The sequence below is a fragment of the Schistocerca serialis genome, chromosome 8 (assembly GCF_023864345.2).
Source record: "Schistocerca serialis cubense isolate TAMUIC-IGC-003099 chromosome 8, iqSchSeri2.2, whole genome shotgun sequence".
Lineage (NCBI taxonomy): Eukaryota > Metazoa > Arthropoda > Insecta > Orthoptera > Acrididae > Schistocerca > Schistocerca serialis.
This window is the reverse complement of record NC_064645.1, coordinates 196,371,141-196,394,955: the sequence shown is the minus strand read 5'-3', so window position 1 is coordinate 196,394,955 and position 23,815 is coordinate 196,371,141.

The following is a 23,815-nucleotide window of genomic DNA, read 5'->3' as shown; positions in this document are numbered from 1 at the left end:
AATAACGAGAAAGCCGTATTGTGAGTGGTTCCAGCAATCAACACATACCTTTACAAATTCATTGTACGACATGTCGGTCCCTACGTGAGCATGGTAAATGTGCTTTAAACTGAGGTTGTCTTGTTTGAATGCTATAATGAGATTTGCGTTGTCCCTTACCAGCTGTTTTGGAATCCTGGAATACGTTTGACTCAGATAAAATACATCAACACCCATATGACGGGCAAAGCAGAAATATTTACGGATTTGATCTTTCTTTTCAACACCGACATCGTCAAATATGAACGCTGTGTTAGGCTTTACCTCTTCAGGCGGGGGGACGTCGTCGCTTTCACTGAAGGCTATGCACGTTACACCGTCTACTCCATCTAATATTTTCTTCAATAACTGGTACTAGGGCTGAAAGAGTGTTTCGGAGAAGACGAAAAGATGCTCGAAGCGGACTCCGTCTATGTGCGTTCACAGAGCCATGAGGACATTTGTCTTACCACAGCTGGATGGATCTACAATTATAGCTCGTATGCTGTCGGGAAGGAGTGGTCCATTCTTGTTGGTCTTCTGGTCTAGGTCATCATCACAGCAACCAGTCACCTACAACAAAGCCCTTGAGGCGAGGGTGTTTCACCCAGCCCGCCATGATACCTACTGTGGTATGTCAAGGTGTGGAATACGCTTTTATATGATTAAAAATTGTTTGTAATAACTATAGCGCAGTCACCTTACCAACTGAGCTACAGCGGCTACACAATAGAATGAACTCGAGGTGGTATATTTAAAGGGAAGTCAGTCATATAGATTAACGTAGGTGACAATTTGTGCTGACAAATAAAAAACACGCAATGACAAATTTAATATTATAAAATAATATCTTTATTTATTAAAATATTTACAAATATGATCAGCATTAGAAAAAATCAGTACATTCTTTTTTAAGCGGTGCAGCAGAAGTACAGTATTTGGAAAATAGCGGCTTCTTGTATGTTTGAAATTCAGCACGTATATCTCGTAATGTTATGGGAGAATTACAATAGTCCGGTATTCCATCAGTAAATTTCAGTTCGTCATTTTCAACACTTATTCGAGGAATAGCACAAGACTTGAGCACTGGTGTTATACACACACTAAAACAATATTCTATATCATCTATGTGGATGCTACATGTGTGAAGCGAGTTAATGGCGTCGGTGTACACTGCCTGAACATATGGGCACCATCTATTTAGTATCTCTATCGTACTAGTTGGAGGCACGTCTAAATTGAACAACTTATCAAAAGTGGCGCGATGCATGAAAATACTATAACCATCAGCACTTTTAATTTTTAGTGTAGCATCATCATACATTGATAGAATACTCACAGTTAGAGTACCACAGTACATGTCCTGGTAGGAGTGGGATGGATAATATTCGGTAGTCATATGATTCTTTATTTGTGTTTTTAAACGACACAGTTCATCCCACTCGTAGTCAGAAAATTTCACTTTAATATTTTTGAGCACATTTTCCTCCACTAACACAGGTGAGAGGCTACCGTATTGTGAAACTTCAAGTCCTACATGGATACGTTTTGAACCTCTAACTGTTAACACATAGCTTGAGGCGAATAGTAAAGGTTGAGGTGAAGCGGCGGTCGGTATCTTCTCATCCACGACATCCACACCAGCGCTGTTAGCCAGCTGTTCTTGCACTGATGGCGGGGTGTCCCTTGTGAGATTATGATCAGTGGACGGCGCTTACGAAGGAGCCCAGTATTCTGAAGCCCCGTCAAGCGCAGCCTCTGGCACCGACATCAACACCTGGCTATCCTGCTCCAGCATGCTGAGAAGCTGAGCTGCAGGATCCTGCGTGGACGAGTCCGATGCCTTCACGTGTGTGGACCGGGCGGAGCTGCTGGAGGACCAAGATGAATATCCATAAGAAATGATGTGATGTCGGTAGAAAAATAATAATAATAGCAATAATAATAATAACAAACCAAAAGAAATTTTACCAGACAGTAGATAACACACACATTAAAATAATCAATCCAACAAACATAACAGACATGGAACACTTCTGGAGCAACATATGGTCAAACCCGGTACAACATAACAGGCATGCACAGTGGATACAAGCAGAAACATACACATACAAGATGGTACCACAAATGCCCGAAGTGATGATTTTGCAACATGAAGTCACCCGAGCAATTAATTCTACTCACATTTGTAAAGCCCCTGGAAATGATAAAATAGCAAATTTCTGGTTAAAGAAGTTCACCTGAACACATTCACATCTAACTAAATTATTTAACAGTTACATTGCAGACCCATACACATTCCCTGATACACTTACACACGGAATAACATATCTGAAATCTAAAGATCAAGCAGACACAGCGAACCCAGCTAAATATCGCCCCATAACATGCCTACCAACAATATACAAAATATTAACTTCAGTCATTAAACAGAAATTAATGACATATACAACACAGAACAAAATTATAAATGAAGAACAAAAAGGCTGTTGCAAAGGAGCACGAGGATGTAAAGAGCAACTGATAATAGTTGCAGAGGTGACATATCAAGCTAAAACTAAACAAAGGTCGCTACACTACGCATACATTGATTACCAAAAAGCTTTTGATAGTGTACCCCACTCATGGTTACTACAAATATTGGAAATATACGAAGTAGATCCTAAATTGATACAGATCCTAAACATAGTAATGAAAAATTGGAAAACCACACTTAATATCGAAACAAATTCAAATAATATCACATCACAGCCAATACAGATTAAGCGTGGAATATACCAAGGAGACTCATTAAGTCCTTTCTGGTTCTGCCTTGCTCTGAACCCACTATCCAACATGATAAATAATACAAATTATGGATACAATATTACTGGAACATACCCACACAAAATCACACATTTGCTATACATGGATGATTTAAAACTACTGGCAGCAACAAATCAACAACTCAACCAATTACTAAAGATAACAGAAGTATTCAGCAATGATATAAGTATGGCTTTTGGAACAGACAAATGTAAGAAAAATAGCATAGTCAAGGGAAAACACACTAAACAAGAAGATTACATATTGGATAACCACAGCGACTGCATAGAAAGGATGGAAAAAACGGATGCCTATAAATATCTAGGACACAGACAAAAAATAGGAATAGATAATACAAATATTAAAGAAGAACTAAAAGAAAAATATAGACAAAGACTAACAAAAATACTGAAAACAGAATTGACAGCAAGAAACAAGACAAAAGCTATAAATACTTATGCCATACCAATATTGACCTACTCATTTGGAGTAGTGAAATGGAGTAACACAGACCTAGAAGCACTCAATACACTTACACGATCACAATGCCACAAATATAGAATACATCACATACATTCAGCAACTGAAAGATTCACATTAAGCAGAAAGGATGGAGGAAGGGGATTTATCGACATAAAAAACCTACATTATGGACAGGTAGACAATTTAAGAACATTCTTTCTAGAACGAGCAGAAACTAGCAAAATTCACAAGGCAATCACTCATATAAATACATCGGCTACACCACTGCAATTTCATAACCACTTCTACAACCCTTTAGATCACATAACATCAACAGATACGAAGAAAGTAAATTGGAAAAAGAAAACACTTCATGGCAAGCACCCGTATCATCTAACACAGCCACACATCGATCAAGACGCATCCAACAAATGGCTAAGAGAAGGCAATATATACAGTGAGACAGAAGGATTCATGATTGCAATACAGGATCAAACAATAAACACCAGGTATTAGAGCAAGCATATTATTAAAGATCCCAATACCACAACGGATAAATGCAGACTTTGTAAACAACAAATAGAAACAGTAGATCACATCACAAGCGGATGTACAATACTAGCAAATACAGAATACCTCAGAAGACATGACAATGTAGCAAAAATAATACATCAACAGCTTGCCTTACAACATAAACTTTTAAAACAACACTTTCCTAAATACAAGTATACACCACAAAATGTACTGGAGAATGATGAATACAAATTATACTGGAACAGAACCATTATAACAGATAAAACAACGCCACATAACAAACCTGACATCATACTCACCAATAAAAAGAAGAAATTAACACAACTAATCGAAATATCCATACCAAATACAACAAATATGCAGAAGAAAACAGGAGAAAAAATTGAAAAATACATCCAACTGGCTGTGGAAGTCAAAGACATGTGGCATCAGGATAAAGTTGACATCATACCAATTATACTATCAACTACAGGAGTCATACCACACAATATCCACCAGTACATCAATGCAATACAGCTACATCCAAACACATATATACAACTACAGAAATCTGTAATTATTGATACATGTTCAATTACCCGAAAGTTCCTAAATGCAATATAACACATACCGTACAGTTAAAAGGAAGTGACGCTTGATCAAGGTCTGCGTCACTTTCCATTTTTAACCAAAGGTCTGAGAAAGGAAAGAAGATAATAATAATAATAATAATAATAATAATTTGAGGACTTACTTTTCTGGTGCTGCTTGCTCCTCCTCCTACTCTGTTGTGGTGGTGACTGACGCTTCATCTAGACCGACTGGAACAGAGATGGAGGAGGTGCTGAGTCCTCCTTATATAGAAGCCAACTACATCATCATGATGCTGTGCTGCTATTGGTTGTATAAGGTGAACACGTGACCTATCGAAGTTCCCTCTAGTGGAGAACTCGTGAACTATATCAGTTCGTCGCTCTGCTGGATCGGAGGCAGTCGTCTCTTGTGGGCTGGGAGCTTATATGTGGGCTTTAGAAAAGGCAGACAGTTCCAACGGTAGCAGATGTTTCCATGAGATGGGTAATACATTTTTAAAGCATTTCGTTGGAGGGAATTTATTTGGAGGACTGTGTTCTTATTCATATGTTCCAGGATTAATGCACGTTTCCATTTAGCATGTAGGAGGTTATGGGGGCAGTACGCGGTTGTATGCTTGCAAACTACACTGCTGTTAAACTCATAGTGGTCGAACACCAATAACTCATCGATTGAACACATTCAGCAGGATGGGCTTTAGTGGTATATACGATGTATACGAATATGCTTACGCCGAAGCCAATTGGTGTCAACTGAAAGGCTCTTGCGTTTTGGAAGAGTGAATGTTTGATGGTAAATAAGCCTGCAGTTTGCGCATGCACATGCGCATGCTGGTTATGGAACACATCCTAGCTCCATCCCTCTGCATTGCCGAAATCTGCTGAACGGAATTCTTGTACTTATTCCTACGACACTCCTCCATCATCATACGCTTCCACACCTCATGTAGTTAACTGTGGCTACAGTCCTCCCTCGAATGTCTACATGAAATGCAATTATTAAAGGCTGCTCTGTCACCCACATCCATATCTGTGATCGAACACATGGCAATGACAGCTCAGCAAAGACAATGTGCAGGAGAACGGTAATGGTAGTTCAGTGGAGGTAGCGCAATTGGCTTTCTTCCCACCAAAATCAACCATCTTTAATGACGTCACGGTGGCGCTCTCTGGTGGCAAGGGTATGAACTAACACAGTTGGACTGCACACACAAGTGCATGATATAAATAATAATAAATAATAACGAATGATAATGAATGTTAATGAATGATAATCAATAATAATAAAGACAAGTACAGTCTTTGCATGCATTATCCTGTTGGAATTCAAACTTCCCACCATTTTTTTTCTTGAGGTTAGGTTAGTGGACGTAGCACAATTGACCTATTTTCCCGCCAAAAGCCGCCATCTTGGATGACGTCATGCGTTGTCGCCAAGTGTACATGCCGCCATCATGGATGACGTCATCCCCGCCATCTTGAATAAATTTGGCAACAATGCAACGTGTTCTGGTGCCCCCCTGGTCCCCCTACTAGTAATTATGGCAGTGATAAATAATGTTTTGATACGATACCCATCTGCTAAAACTCAGCGAGCAGTGTGCACTACTGGGATAGAGAGGAAGAAGAATGCCTTAGAGGATGGACCGAAGTGGTGGACATTGTTATAATTTAACTGAGCACTTGTTCAACAGAAAATTATTTCACAGTAGTGAAATGGCCAAATGCTCATAGCTCGTAAGGTATGCATTTTAAAGCCCATGTTCAGCAGACATTTTTTTCTTGTTCTGCTCAGCTCTGAAAGTTTTACGGTGGAGTTCTGTTTCATGCTGCCTAACTTGCCACTTCAGTGTTGGATAACAACAATCTACGAACACCCATACCACGTCATTGCTATGGAGACCAACGTCATCGCCACAGAAGCGCACATCCTTCATTGACACATCATTGAGCACAGGTATCAGTTCGTTGTAGGATAACGACATTACGCTTTCGATGTGGAGGAAAAGGACATTAGCACGAATATGTTAAAAACCGTATAATGCGTTGCAATGTGCTTACAAAAAGCTATGTCTCTGGTAGGGTACGTATTTTTTTAATAGTATATAGAACAAGGACCGACACTTAGAGTATGTAGATAGTGCTCTGCAGAACATAGATGCATGTCATCGTGATTTTTGATTTCTGGTTCCCTGAAATGATCATGAACCAAAGAGTACTGCGACACACTGCTTCAGGTAACTTTTTTCCGTGTTTTGTGCATCCACATAAACCAGCAGTATGTTTCGGATGCCCTCTAAGCGATTGAGCTAGCCTATGTTATACTGTCACACTTTGTCTTACATAAAATGTGACTTCATCACTGTCACATGTCAATCCTGACCATTCCAGACACCATACGGACGAAGCATTCTTTACAACACGGAAGCTGCACTTAGTTCATTTGCTATGGAATGTATGATAGCGGTGTATCGCTGTACGTGATATGGGTAGAGAATGTGAACATTATATGCCATGTGACCATTAAATAACATATCAACAGATTTCAGTATTATAAATCATCATTTCACACACTTAAATCTCTAAAGATAGTGTACAGGATTAAACAGAGATACCGAGAAATACCGAACATAAAGATAACGATAGGTAATTCATCATATTGCTCTGGAAACGTGTATTTGTAAATTTTTTACTCGTGGAAGACTTAAACATAATGTCGATTACCGGGATTTTTGAACTTTATTTTAATAACACATCTACATTCGCTGCTTAAGCAATAATGACTCAGTCACACCCAACAGAAAAGGTGGCAACCTACGCTTTTTCTATCTTTGCGAGGGATTTTTATTCCGCAATGCTTGCTGTGCTGTTTAGGCTTGTAAGTGGCTGTTGTGTGTAATCCATAAGCGGCCGATGTTGACATCCTGCTACCGCTTATGAGGGGTGCTTACGCAGCGGAAATGTATACATTTACATATTAAATGCATGAATAGTGCCTCTGTTTAACTGTAAACAGCCGAGTTCGGCAGTGCACCGTTTACCGATAGCTGGCCAAATATTTGGACTAATTTTCATGTTATCTAATTAACATTTATTATCGTCACACACTCTAAAAGGCGTCTTTTATTTACCTAATAGATTAATATTGTTATTAAAAATAGAACTAAACATTACCCTCACGTTGGATAATTTAGCTTTCGTAAGTCGTCAGTCACAAAGGTAAGACATTTTTTCCATATTTACTAGTACGATTCTAACCTTGAAACGTCCCCTTAGAAAAATTATAAAATGACTGTGCTTAAACTGACACACAATATTTTTAGCGCAACGCAATCTGACTTTCAAAAGTCCCTACAAAAGAGTGGCCGTGACTAACAATAACCTATACATTTCATGAATCCCTTACCTCACAAAAAACTTCGTTACTTGAACTACTGCAACACAGCGAGCGCCACTACTGTCAGCTAAATAAAAGATTCAAACTACTGAAGGCTCTAACTACTGATAGGGATTGTTATCAAATGAAAGATTTTCATAGAGAACAAACAATGTATTTACCTTAATAGTGTTCAAAAGTCATTATATATATATATATATATATATAAAATTTACTCATTCTGGCGGACACACGTCCAGATCGTGTCCGCTCTTAAAATTCTGCCATCTCTCTCCCCACATCCACCACTGCTGGCGGCTCACCTCCAACTTCGCAACGCTACACGCTGTTTACAGCCAACTGGCCAAAACTACAATAGCAACATATGAGAACCAGCTAGGAGGTTGGACGATTGTGTGAATACGTATACAGTGCGTAGTCTGAATGTAAGGCATCATCCGTTGAAAACAAATCGCACACTTTTCTAGAGATTCATTTACTGTCGGTAATCTAACTATTCGGTAGAAAAGGCCAGAACGTAGGCGAAAGTGTGACGATGACTTGATTGAAATTGTACGTAACTCAGCTGCCCAATGGAGAATTATGGAATCAGTAATAGAAAATGTAAGTAAATTATACATCTGCCGAAATAAGATCATTACAGCCCTCTGATACGAGGTCTGTTACTCGGGCCTAAAAGACAACTTTGAAAAAAAAATTTAAGATATAAGAAAAAAAGTACAAAATTGTACAAGAACTTCTCGCACGTTTGTTCCATGTGACTCTGAGGGTTGTCACACTAAGATGCAGGTATCGACTTACTGAGGAATTGTAGATATAAACGCGACTGAATGGACATCACTGGCTGTTATGACCAACGAAAAACAGTTAAATGAACTAATCCAGCTCTACCTGCAAATCCATTCCCTTCTGCCGACTGCCAGTTGGGCGATGTGAACTCGATCATCTCCAGTTAAACAAACGAATCACTAGCTTGCAAAGCACACTGCCTAACACATTGAGAAGTCGCTGAGAATTGGTATCACAGGTAATACGTTCGGGCGATCAACGATATGAAATCATCGGACATAGTCATCCACCTAACAGGTTTATTTGTCTCTTTAGACTGCTGTAGATGGTATACAGGTGATATGGGGTGGTCGTTGCTGACCCAAGTCATGGTAATGAAGCAGGTCGTAGGCCAGTCGATTGTTTGAAATCAGCACTGTAAGATGTGTCGCCTTGAGGACACAGCGATGGTAGAATAGAGCTATCTTGATTGGACGCGCCCATGAACACAGAGCGATTTAAGTGGTCCGGGTTGCTGATGTAACAGCATTATGACTGTCCGGGATATCTATGAGGCATGTTCAGAAACTGAGTGTGCTATATTTCTTTATTTTACAGAATAATTTAATTTAAAAGAAAATTACAGTATATTGCTGATGCACTTGTTGACTATTTTTCCACACAACTGCCATCCAATTCAGTGCACGTGCAGAGCTGTGGCGTTCTATGAATTTCCTCGCCACATCTTTGCCCCGTTTCAGAGCATCTTCCTGCACCTGTTCTTAATTTGAAAATTAAATTTGATTCCACTTGTGTGTGTCTTCAGGGAGATGAAAAGATGATATTCTGAAAGCGCCAAGTCAGTGGAGTAAGGAGAGGGAGTTCAAAACATCCCAACCTAGTGAGTCCAAGAGCGCCTTGGTGGCTGAGGCTGTGTGAGGGTGGGCGCTGTCGTGCAACGAGCACAGTCCTGCCTTCATAAGTCCCCTCTGTTTGTTTTGAATGTTCGTTTTAAGATTTTATAGAGTCTCACAATATCATCGTGCGTTCATGGTCTCCCCATAAGGCAAAATTTCGACCAAAATTATGCCTTCTCGGTCCCAAAAAGCAGAGACCATGACAGTTTTCGCTAAAATTCTTTGGCAGAGGGGGAATTAATGTGGCGCCTCTGACGACTGCCTTTTTTTCTCAGATCTGTAAAGAGCCACCCACATTTCACCTCCAGTCAGAATTGTTGTTGTTGTGGTCTCGAGTCCTGAGACTCGTTTGATGCAGTTTTTCATGCTGCTCTATCCTGTGCAAGCTTCTTCATCTCCCAGTTCCTACTACAACCTGCATCCTTCTGAATCTGCGTAGTGTATTCATCTCTTCGTCTGCCTCTACGATTTTTATCCTTCACACTATTTTGGGACCCAACTTACGCACAGTTTTTACTACGTTTGTGGTTCTGGGAATGTGTAAGAAGGTTCTGAAGGGCTGTGAAAGTATCTTAGAAATTTCATCCATTGTCAAACAGCTGTCTTTACCAACAGTTTCCTTGATGTTTTGCACCAATCCGTCACTCAAAATTGAGGGTCTTCAATGTCTGTATTCATCAGCATCATTTCTTCTGCCTCCACTAAACTCCATACACGACTTAAACAACTCGTTCTGTTCACAAGACTTTCATCGTAAACCGTTTTGTTTCCTGATAAACTTTCGGCAGGTGTTATTCCTTCCCCTTGCCACAGTGGTAAACCGATTCCCGTCAGCTCACCGAAGTTAAGCTTCGTCGGGCTGGGCTAGCCCTTGGACGGGTGACAATGTGGTGTGCTGAGCGCTGTTGGCAAGCCGGGTGCACTGAGCTCCTGTGAGGCACATTGAGGAGCTACTTGATTGAGAAGTAGCGGCCCCGGTCTCGTAAACTGACATACGGCCCGGACATCTGTGTGCTGCCCACAGGCCCCTCCATATCCGCATCCAGTGACGCCTGTGGGCTGAGGATGGCACGGTAGCGGGTCGGTACCGTTGGACCTTCCAAGGCCTGTTCAGACGCAGTTTAGTTTAGTTTAGTTATTCCTTCCAGGAGTAGGGATTTCTTATCGACATCTTTCATCACGAAGCAGGACACCCTACAGTGAATTAGCGTAGTACCGTGTTCATGTGATGCTCGCTCTGATCAGGAGCTCTCTTTCTTCCAGTCAGTGGTGCCAAACCTCAAAAAAAAAAAAAATACCACGGCCATTTATGGTCACAGTACACTTACTTTCCGAATACATGTGGAACACGGAATGGTACGCAACTCCCATCTATGTCACAGGGAGTAAGGACAGCGATCGTAAAATAATTCTTACCTACAGGGTACGGGTCGAGGTGTCGCGTCTTGTCGGTGTCAATCGGCTTCAAACCCATCATGGACTTTTGCCGTCCGTGACAGTTCCTAATGGGTATCTGTTTCTGTCCGTGAGTCCGCCTGCTTATCTAAGTGGTAACGTGCTCGCATACCATGCTGCCGGCCCGGGTTCTGTTCCCGGCCACATTGGAGACCTTCTCCACCCGTGGACTGTGTATTGTTTTGTCCTCATCAACATCAGCTCATCATCACCGACGCGCAAGTCGCCCAATGTGGCGTCACCTAGCAGAAAAAATTTCCCGGACGGGGCCTCCTGGCCAACAGTGCCATACGATAACTTCATTTCACTTCTCTAGAAGAATGCAAGTCCACCTCAACCACTTTCTGAGCGAAAATTCCGATGGGAACTACAAGCAGTGTACATTTTGAGTCCAGTACTTAACAGAAAATTATTTGCCCACAGTAACCTATATAGCTGCAGGTCTTCAAGGGACACAATATTACAAAAACGGTATAGGCTAAATAACCAGCAGCGGACTCGTGGCGAGCAGTACAATATGTCGAGAAACAAAATTATCTATGAAAATGAAGGAGGTTGTCGAGTGCACCGACGGTCCAATGAGCTGTTCAACACGCAGTATGTGGAGGGATGGAGGTGGTGTAGGTAGAATTTCTGTGAAGATTTATTGAAAATAGGTTATTTTCAATAACCAAATGTTGCAGTATTTACATCTTCATAATGAATATACTGTGAACACTCCCGTCTTCCAGAAAACAACCGTGTTCACAGGGTTGTGTCACTATGTTCTTTAATTGACGGAACAGTTTGGCACACCATCAAACATTATCTGGCCCTTAAATCACCCGATATTAATCCTACAGAAAAATCTGCGACAGTTTGGAACGGAGAATGAAAGTAACAAGCTACATTCAGCACCCCCGCAATTTGGCTACCTGCAGGTCTCACCACCAACAAGTAGCTTTCGTGGCTTACCTGAAGATACTTGTGAACTCTCTTTCACGCAGATAGAGGCTCTCTGGTTGCAAGGGAGTAGTGTGATTTATCCTGCAGCTGACTAAGTTATCGTGCGGTGTGCCTTATAGAGATATGAAACCCGATGAGCGTATAAACGTGCATCCGGTGTCGTCCGAATCCATATCACACTGAAAGTCTTTCTAAAATACCCATAAATACTTCACAAATTCTTGTGAGCTCTGTACGTGACATACTAGATCGCAGTCCTTACAGGTTTTTTGAAATGTGTGCGGTCCAAAATCAGTTCCTTTTCAAATTACCTTTATATAGATTACTACATAAGCTGGTGTTTTAACAGGTTTTGGATACACAAAACATTAACTTCTTTTCTCTTTTTACTATTTATACAAAATCCGCACTTAATGTGTCTTAGTTCCACGCGCAGGTGGCAGTATTCCGCGCACTCTCGTGCACCTACTGATTCCGAAACGGGAGCTGTGTTACGAGAAACTCGATCCGGATCTTACTTCAGAGTAGAGGTCTACGTGTTTGCTAACTTGAGCAAGTCCCACACCTTTATTAGAGACCTACTCCACTGTACAGAAAGTACGTATAATCAAGAGATGAATCAATAATTTACGAATAAGACCAGTTAAGTTACCGGCGTTGCCCAAGTACGTATTTATTCCAATCTTCTCTTAGTCTCTCTCCTCCTTCCCCTTCTGTCCATCTCCTCATTCCCCCCTCTCCAACCCCATACTCCACCCTACCCTTTCAGTCCATCTCCTCCTGCCCTCTCTGTCCATTCTCCCACTCATCCTTCTCTGTCTACACTTTCTCTTTCTGTCCATTTCTGCCACACCCTCTTTGCCCATTCGTTCCTCTTCTTCCCTTATTCCATTTCCTCGTCCCACTCTCTATGTCCATCCTCTCCTCCCCCTCTCCATCTCCTGGTCCCTCCTCTGTCCATCTCGTCCTCTTTTGTTAATGACTAACGAAAACCACATCGGCTGTATTATTACCCATATATCGTGATACGACAGGCGTCCTTCGTTGAACATATTCAGGTTGCCGAGTTCTTCAACGAAAGAAACTGGTCGTAACACAATAAATTTAATTATGCAGTTCAGGTAGTTTTTACTAATCATTACTATAAGTTTCAGCTGTGATACTCAACACGTTCAAGATTATCCTTCTCTTTCCCTTCTCTGGCCATCTACTTCTGTCCTCTCTCCCTGTCAGTCTCTTCTATGACTGTATGTTTCCTCCTCCCCATCCGTTCACCTTCTCCTCCCCCTCTTCTCTTCCTATATGTTCCTTCCACTGTTTCTGTCCATTTCCTCCTGTTTCCTTCCCTTGTCCGTCTCCTCCTCTGTGTTATGAATAGGTTTATCAGTAAAGAAGAAGTAAACCAAAACATCATGCATGATGACGTCATTACTTATGAACTGTGTGTCGAACAGTGATATATTTTTCTATGTGCATTCAGTGTCATAAGCGCATACTTTCTGCGAAATGTGTTACGAATACAGCTATAGTCAAAGAGAAAATAAATTTAAACGTCAGACACGATGCGGCAGTTTTTCACGTGGTACAGTGTTTCTGACGTCGTATCTCTCGAATTATTTGTGGTAAAAAGAAATAAATTTGCGCTTACATACAGCGGTGAATGGGCGTACCGTCTGTAAAATATATTGCGAACGCAGTCAGTAGTAAATAATAAAGTAAGTCATCAAGCTTCAAGCAGCAGTTTTACAGCATGGACAGCGAAAAATTTACTAAACTGTGAAAATGTTTTCTTCACCATTTCGTGGAAGGTGTCAGCGATGAAAATATTCATAAATTTTGAAATTATATTTTAAATAAGTTTTAAGTCAGTAAGCTCTCTCATTCCCACCTACTGGATGATTGAAGAATGGGTATTTACTTGTTGTGGGCTACATTGCTATTTTACTTCATAATCACGCCTTTGATAGGTAAATGGCTTTTAGCCCCACAGCGTTTCTTTCTAGATAGTGATGTATGTACCAAGAATTGTTGATTTCGGGTACGGCAGCTAACTGAGTGGTAAAGTGCTTGCCTACCATGCAGCGGGCACGGGTTCGATTCCTGGCTGGGTAGGAGATTTTCTCCACACGTGGATTGGGTGTTGTGTTGTTCTCATTACCATTTTATCCGTATCACCGGCACACAAATCGCCCAATGTGGCGTCGACTGAAATAAGGCTTGCACTTGGCGGCCGAACTTCCCCAGATGTGACCTGCCGGCCAACAATGGCAGACGCTCATTTTTTTGTTTTGTTTTTTTGTTAAATTCGGTTCAGTGGTTAAGGAAGAGATGTGAGAAATGTGGAACATACGAAGGGTCTTCAATTAGTAATGCAACACATCTTTTTCTCGGCCAGTTTCGGTTGAAATATGGAGGAATTTTTTATGGGATATAGTGAAATTTTTCTGCTTAAGCCCTGTAGTTCCGATAAGTAGCGGCGCTGTACGTGGCCTTCAAAATGTCGCTCCAAGTAGAGAATTGCTATTGAGTTTGTTTTGGCGGAAAAGCAGAGCATCGCAGGTAGCCATAGGCGTTTGCTTAATGTCTACGGACACCTGACAGTGAACAAAACCACGGAGAGTCGTTTGGCGAGGCGTCAGTCAACACTGCAACAAGGTCGTGCTAACCTGTCCAATGGCCCACCTGCTGGCTGGCCGCACACAGGCGTGTCCTGCAATACTGGAGCGCACTGACACTCCCATTCGAGATGATAGACGATCTCAATCAAACACCTCTGTTTAACTGGAAGTCCTTGTTGGTACCTTTGACACACTCGTGCGCCAGTTGGGCTACTCAAAGGTATGTGCCTGCCGGGTTCCTCACCACTTAACAGAAATCCATAAAGGGGAACGTAGGACCGTCTTTTTGGAACTACTTGCGTTATGAGGATTACCATCACAATTTTTGTCGAACATCCTGACAGACGATGAAACATGGATTCATCACTTCGAACAGGAGACGAAACTGCTATCCATCGACTGGCGCCACACCATCTGTCCTCCGAGAGTTCAAAGCCGCACCCTAAGCCTGTCTCCTGGGACTCTGAAGACTCTGACGTTATTTCTGTATGATGTCTGCCACCAGCTCTGAAGTGTATCGTGCTAACATCAGAAAACTGAAGAATGGGTTTCAGCATGTTCATCGCCACAAAAATACAAACGAATTTCTCCTTTTCTATGACAACGTAAGACTTGCACAGTTCTGCTCACCCGAGAGGAGCTCACAAAACTTCGTTAGACTGTTCTCTCCCTACAGCATGGATCCCTCACCTTCCGACTTCTATCTGTTTTGTCCAATGAAGGGATGCACTCCGATGGAAGCAGTATGTGGGTGATAGGACGATTATTAATGCAGCAAGGCGTTGACTCCAACGTCGACAAGTAGAGTGGCACTATGCGGTCTTATAGGGCCTCACAGTAAATCAAGGTTATCTAGAAAAAAGTTTTTGCAGTCAAAGGTGTGGAGTAACATGGTGTATTGCAATCTTGAATAAAAACAACTTCCTTTAAAAGAAGTATGTTGCCTTACTTACTGAATGTACTTGGTACATACATTTATACATATATACATATATATGTACATCTATTCTGATAACAAGTGTAATCAGTAGCATGGTTGTAGTGTGAAATAAAGCTTAAATATACAGGGTGTTTCAAAAATGACCGGTATATTTGAAACGGCAATAAAAACTAAACGATCAGCGATAGAAATACACCGCTTGTTGCAATATGCTTGGGACAACAGTACATTTTCAGGCGGACAAACTTTCGAAATTACAGTAGTTACAATTTTCAACAACAGATGGCGCTGCAAGTGATGTGAAAGATATAGAAGACAACGCAGTCTGTGGGTGCGCCAATCTGTACGTCGTCTTTCTGCTGTAAGCGTGTGCTGTTCACAACGTGCAAGTGTGCTGTAGACAACATGGTTTATTCCTTAGAACAGAGGATTTTTCTGGTGTTGGAATTCCACCGCCTAGAACACAGTGTTGTTGCAACAAGACGAAGTTTTCAACGGAGGTTTAATATAACCAAAGGACCGAAAAGCGATACAATAAAGGATCTGTTTGAAAAATTTCGTGACGGATGAACTTGCTGGAAAGGTAGGGCGACCGCGTACGGCAGCCACAGAGGGCAACGCGCAGCTAGTGCAGCAGGTGATCTAACAGCGGCCTCGGGTTTCCATTCGCCGTGTTGCAGCTGCGGTCCAAATGACGCCAACGTCCACGTATCGTCTCATGCGCCAGAGTTTACACCTCTATCCATACAAAATTCAAACGCGGCAACCCCTCAGCGCCGCTACCATTGCTGCACGAGAGACATTCGCTAACGATATAGTGCACAGGATTGATGACGGCGATATGCATGTGGGCAGCATTTGGTTTACTGACGAAGCTTATTTTTACCTGGACGGCTTCGTCAATAAACAGAACTGGCGCATATGGGGAACCGAAAAGCCCCATGTTGCAGTCCCGTCGTCCCTGCATCCTCAAAAAGTGCTGGTCTGGGCCGCCATTTCTTCCAAAGGAATCATTGGCCCATTTTTCAGATCCGAAACGATTACTCCATCACGCTATCTGGACATTCTTCGTGAATTTGTGGCGGTACAAACTGCCTTAGACGACACTGCGAGCACCTCGTGGTTTATGCAAGATGGTGCCCGGCCACATCGCACGGCCGACGTCTTTAATTTCCTGAATGAATATTTCGATGATCGTGTGATTGCTTTGGGCTATCCGAAACATACAGGAGGCGGCGTGGATTGGCCTCCCTATTCGCCAGACATGAACCCCTGTGACTTCTTTCTGTGGGGACAATTGAAAGACCAGGTGTACCGCCAGAATCCAGAAACAATTGAACAGCTGAAGCAGTACATCTCATCTGCATGTGAAGCCATTCCGCCAGACACGTTGTCAAAGGTTTCGGGTAATTTCATTCAGAGACTACGCCATATTATTGCTACGCACGGTGGATATGTGGAAAATATCGTACTATAGAGTTTCCCAGACCGCAGCGCCATCTGTTGTTGAAAGTTGTAACTACTGTAATTTCGAAAGTTTGTCTGCCTGAAAATGTACTGTTGTCCCAAGCATATTGCAACAAACAGCGTATTTCTATCGCTGCTCGTTTAGTTTTTATTGCCGTTTCAAATATACCGGTCATTTTTGGAACACCCTGTATTTTACGTCGAAATCTACACCTCTACTCTGTGATCCACTTTACAGGATGGAGTGCCGAAAGTGCCACATATCTAAATTTCGTCTTCCATTCGCGTAAGTTTACTAAGACCGCAACTCCTACACTTGAATTTCTCTTTCATTCGTTAATACTTCTTGGTAAAGTCGCATACATTAAGGAATTTTGAGAAAAGGACAATCTTAGCGATATAATTTGAAAGAGGGAAAGATTTCCTTAGTATCTTTCTGAAATCTGTCGTTTTCACCGCTAGATATCCTACTTAAACTGCTTCATAGAAGCACTCTTTGATACTTGTCGGTTGCGACGATTTGAGCGGTTGACTATCGATCCCGTAGTCAAACGGTATCGGATATTCCGTTTTCTTCAATGAATTTCATTGATATTCATACAGCAAGTGTCAAAGCAGATCACATATATTAGACGTTGATCCTGTCGTTGACATCTGGAAGAAGTGGGATTTCAGAAGATACCCCTTGTGATGGGAATGAGTAACAGCTCATCTCCAAAAATCCCAGATAAGTTCCAAGGCAATCAGATCTATATTTTCATTGGTAACTCGGTGCTGAGGACGTTTTCATCAGTGAGAAAACTATCCACAAGAGCACCTCGATACTGAGGTTCATGATCTTCAGTAAGTCCACTCCTGTATAAATTTGCACGTATGTTTACGCCATGTCTCTGTGGAAGTGGGATTTAGCTCCATCCTGACCACCAGCGTGAATCATCATTATTCCTTGATAAACCAAGACAACACCACCACTACCAAACATCTCTTTCCTGGTATTCTAATGGCTTCTATCTCCTCTACTGTGTGGACAATAATCCTCCATTCAAGTTTCTGTCTACATGTTAACAACTCCACAATATGCTGGGATGTATGTGTACATGTTAACTGTCCAGAGCTTGGGATATGTCCTTCGTCAGGAAACTAAAATGTTTGTCGCTAGTCTTAAAGAAATCATCGTAATTTGCCATAGAGTTAAGACCATATATCACTACTGCACTGAAATGTTTACTCTTAGACCGCTTCCTATTGATGTAAGTAGAAAGTCCTGTGGGTCACCAAAGCCATCAGACGAAAGTTAGTAGTACACTGGGCCTCACTGAGACTGCTTTACGTCTCTGAAGACGGTTCACACAGAACCTATAAGTCACTGACTGACCTAGTATTTACACTTACTTAACCAGGAAACTAAAGTGCGGCTAAGGAACTTTTGGCACAATTTACAGGTTTTGCTATCCAGGAATCAAGCAGATACGCTGTACAGGACGTCGAGCGGTCACGACTTGAAGGGGTGTCCAGGGCTGGCATTAAACTATAAAACAGGATATTAGGTCGAGTAAAGATAATATACTTTAGTGTAGGGGATACAAGGGGCGCGCCTAGGGCAGACGTTTCAAGGTGTAGACCAGTCTATGACGTCGAACACCTAATTAAAATGGGCAACGGGAGGGAAGGCGGTTCATGCTAAGTTCTGCTGGTGACCGTCGAGGGGCGCAAAGCCAGAGGCTCTGCCCCCCAAGAAAGACATCCTTACTAGTCGAGCTGTAGATCACAAGAGAGAGAAGCAACTGCGTTCTATACTGCAGAATCCTCCATAGACAACACACGTCACCTTTGTCTCACACACGCTGTTGGCTGTTGGTTAAAACCGATGGCGCCAATTCGCTGGCAATTTCAGCAGAGTGCTGAGGGCGTCTCTTATCATCAGCTTTAACCGGACAGAAGTGCCTCGGTTCTGAAAGGCAGGGACTTATGTGACGTAGCCAATGTTTCTCTGGGAGAAAACTTGGAAAGATTTGACCGCGTCCTTCGAAATAAATTTTTGTTATCTAATTCCCCAAAATATTCCTTGACTGGATGCCACTATTTAAATTCCTTTTTCCTTCCAGAAAGGTGACTCACACTGCTTAGAAAAGGTGGGACATCCACAACCCGGAAAGTGGTTTTGCCCTAATAGGAGCCTTAATGCTATGGGAGGGATGTGTTACAATTGTCTTCATTTAATGTAAGTGAGAGGGGTTTTACATGTAGTCAATTTTCTTTTACCTGTTTAGTGTTACAGCGCTAAACTCGGTGCAGTAGACAAGTAAATACTGGCTGAATTTTATCAGAACACATCTTTTAAATGTTTACAGGCGCCCCTAGGAATGTGTAGGTGTATGGATTGTCTGGCAGATATTAATCCCGTTGCTGCATGATGGAATTAATGCCAAAATATAACACGTATCATCAGGATTACAGAGGATGTAATTCTCTAAAATGAATGTATTTCGGTGACAAACGTAATAAATCAACTCACTACAAAACATTAACGCTCAACTTGGGTAAGAAGTGGACTAAGTACACTCCTGGAAATTGAAATAAGAACACCGTGAATTCATTGTCCCAGGAAGGGGTAACTTTATTGACACATTCCTGGGGTCAGATACATCACATGATCACACTGACAGAACCACAGGCACATAGACACAGGCAAGAGAGCATGCACAATGTCGGCACTAGTACAGTGTATATCCACCTTTCGCAGCAATGCAGGCTGCTATTCTCCCATGGAGACGATCGTAGAGATGCTGGATGTAGTCCTGTGGAACGGCTTGCCATGCCATTTCCACCTGGCGCCTCAGTTGGACCAGCGTTCGTGCTGGACGTGCAGACCGCGTGAGACGACGCTTCATCCAGTCCCAAACATGCTCAATGGGGGACAGATCCGGAGATCTTGCTGGCCAGGGTAGTTGACTTACACCTTCTAGAGCACGTTGGGTGGCACGGGATACATGCGGACGTGCATTGTCCTGTTGGAACAGCAAGTTCCCATGCCGGTCTAGGAATGGTAGAACGAAGGGTTCGATGACGGTTTGGATGTACCGTGCACTATTCAGTGTCCCCTCGACGATCATCAGTGGTGTACGGCCAGTGTAGGAGATCGCTCCCCACACCATGATGCCGGGTGTTGGCCCTGTGTGCCTCGGTCGTATGCAGTCCTGATTGTTGCGCTCACCTGCACGGCGCCAAACACGCATACGACCATCATTGGCACCAAGGCAGAAGCGACTCTCATCGCTGAAGACGACACGTCTCCATTCGTCCCTCCATTCACGCCTGTCGCGACACCACTGGAGGCGGGCTGCACGATGTTGGGGCGTGAGCGGAAGACAGCCTAACGGTGTGCGGGACCGTATCCCAGCTTCATAGAGACGGTTGCGAATGGTCCTCGCCGATACCCCAGGAGCAACAGTGTCCCTAATTTGCTGGGAAGTGGCGGTGCGGTCCCCTACGGCACTGCGTAGGATCCTACGGCTTTGGCGTGCATCCGTGCGTCGCTGCGGTCCGGTCCCAGGTCGACGGGCACGTGCACCTTCCGCCGACCACTGGCGACAACATCGATGTACTGTGGAGACCTCACGCCCCACGTGTTGAGCAATTCGGCGGTACGTCCACCCGGCCTCCCGCATGCCCACTATACGCTCTCGCTCAAAGTCCGTCAACTGCACATACGGTTCACGTCCACGCTGTCGCGGCATGCTACCAGTGTTAAAGACTGCGATGGAGCTCCGTATACCACGGCAAACTGGCTGACACTGACGGCGGCGGTGCACAAATGCTGCGCAGCTAGCGCCATTCAATGGCCAACACCGCGGTTCCTGGTGTGTCCGCTGTGCCGTGCGTGTGATCATTGCTTGTACAGCCCTCTCGCAGTGTCTGGAGCAAGTATGGTGGGTCTGACACACCGGTGTCAATGTGTTCTTTTTTCCATTTCCAGGAGTGTACATTTAAAAGGAATAATAAGAAAGATGAATTCTCGCTAGATTATCTAGTTATTTTTGTGGGTAGTTGCTGTCCAGAATTACACAGGTTGCACAGAATTGCAGTAAAATGTGGACTGCAATTAGGAGTATGAAGGGCTGGTGTACCTTAAACCAAACGACCCAAACCTTATCTCTATTAACCCATGTTAAAACACGAAATAACAAAATATTTTCTTACTTACTGGACAGAAGCAAATGGCCAGTTTACTCTGATTGCATAATCTGACGTAACAGTGGTGAAGTATAGTGCTAATAAAATGAAACTTATGAACCGGAAGTAGATCGTCCCATACGGAGGGATAATTCTCGTTGTAAGATCGAAAAGAGGGAGTAAAATGCACTCATGAAAAAAGGTTTAGCATCACCGCGGTACCGAGAGTTCTGGAACTTGTACAGAAATTTGGAGTAGAGATCAACATAAACATCTTTTCCCTCCAGAATGAGATTTTCACTCTGCAGCGGAGTGTGCGCTGATATGAAACTTCCTGGCAGATTAAAACTGTGTACCCGACCGAGACTCGAACTCTGGACCTTTGCCTTTCGCGAGCAAGTGCTCTACCAACTGAGCTACCGAAGCACGACTCACGTCTGGTACTCACGGCTTTACTTCTGTCAGTACCTCGTCTCCAACCTTCCAAACTTTACAGAAGCTCTCCTGCGAACCTTGCAGAACTAGCACTCCGCTGCAGAGTGAAAATCTCATTCTGGAAACATCCCCCAGGCTGTGGCTAAGCCATGTCTCCGCAATATCCTTTCTTTCGGGAGTGCTAGTTCTGCAAGGTTCGCAGGAGAGCTTTTGTAAAGTTTGGAAGGTAGGAGACGAGGTACTGGCAGAAGTAAAGCTGTGAGTACGGGGCGTGAGTCGTGCTTCGGTAGCTCAGTTGGTAGAGCACTTGCCCGCGAAAGGCAAAGGTCCAGAGTTCGAGTCTCGGTCGGGCACAGAGTTTTAATCTTCCAGGAAGTTTCATCTTTTCCCTCTTTTTATTGCGCTTGAAAAGCACAGATTGCATGTTTCACCAATATGTAGCGAGACCTTTGGAGGAGGTGGTCCAGATTGCTGTGCACACCGGTACCTCTAATACCCAGCAGCACATGATCTTGCATTGATGCACGCCTGTATTCGTCGTGGCATACTATCCACAAGTTCATAAAGGGACTGTTGGTCCATGTTGTAGTAGGCATTGGGCAGCCTAAGCGATGCATGTCATCGAGAGTTCCTGTCTGTCTGTATCTCCTCCATGTCCGAACAACATCGCTTTGCTTCACTCTGAGACGCCTGGACACTTCCCCTGTTGAGAGCCCTTCTGGCACAAAGTAACAATGCGGACGTGATCGAACCGCGGTGTTGACCGTTTAGGCATGGTTGAAGTACAGACAACACGAGCCGTGTACCTCCTTCCTGGTGGAACTGATCACCTATCGCACCGTCTAATAGGCGCTGCTTATGCACATATTTTTACATCTTTGGGCTGGTTTAGTGACATCTCTGAACATTCAAAGGGACTATGTCTGTGATACAACATCCACAGTCAATGTGTATCTTCATGAGTTCTGGGAACCGGGATGATGCAAAACTTTTTTTGATGTTTGTAGATCCTAAGGTAAACAAAATTCAAAACGGTATGTTTAGCTGCTTAAGGCAGGTGAATAAAATAAAATACAATTCACAGAAGAAATCGTTTAATATTTAGCCTGAAGGTTGATTCCATTACTTTGGATCACTTTAAAAGACAATACACTGACACAATTCTGGAGTTAAGGGTAAAATTAGGGGAGTAAAAAGCGATACAACGAAATCCATGAATTTCTAGAGTTACCTACTCACTTTAAGACACCTTAATTACTTCATCGAGAAACAGTCCTTCAAAACTTGGCATATTGAAATAAGGAAGACACATTGAAGTATTACACCTAGGTCAAAGTTATTCATTAATTTTAAACGGAAAGAGGGTAGCATAAACCAGCCACAGCAACCTATAATCTGTCACAATCTCAGTTTGAATATCTGTCTATATCCGGATCCCGCTCCAGCTACTGCTAGGTCTGGGTGTTGACGAGTCCTCTCCATTTGGGTCGGTCCTCCCACGACTTTTCTTCCTCCACTTGCTGTCAGGTCACACCACTCCTTTCCACAGATATTCTCACTCCCACGTTCCACCGTGTTCTTGGGCGCCCTCTAGGTCTTTTCCCATCCATCTTCAGTTCTTCCATAATTTTGGGGAGTCTCTGTCCATGAATCCTCTTAACATACCCATACCATCTTTTTTTTTCAATTTCTTCTCTCATACTTTCTTGTTTAAGGTTTTTAAATAAGAAGGTATGAGAGAAGAAATTGAAAAACGTTTGAATACATCCTTTTAAATGGCCAATTCTGCCATATAATAATGAAAATCTCAGAAAACTAAAAGAAAAAAATACACTAACTCACCTAAAAATCATCTGAAGTTTCCTCATTTCATTATATTGACTAAGAACAGTGCTCACTACATAATGATTAGTCATGACTAAGATAAACTACGATCCAGATGATTCAGCACTACTCTAACTCCCTTTAGCAGGAAAACACACCAACATTTTCTAATTCCCATTAGTGTAAGGAGATAAAATGTGAAAATATGCCAAGAAAGAAAAAGATATACAGTTAGGGGCGTAGAGAAGCATAAGGCAAAATTGTGGAAAAGATAAATCAAATATGTCAAATCAACAAAAGAACAAACAATATTCTGGTTTCATTCATGAAAGTGGGCATTAAGGTATGGAAAGAATGCACTGCGTCTCTAATCAGTTAAAAAAATGTTTAAGGAAGAATGCGGATCGGCGCTGCAGATGCGCATGTTTGTAAACAAGCTTCTGACTGACAGGTGAAGAGCACATCGATTGCACAGTGGGGAAGTA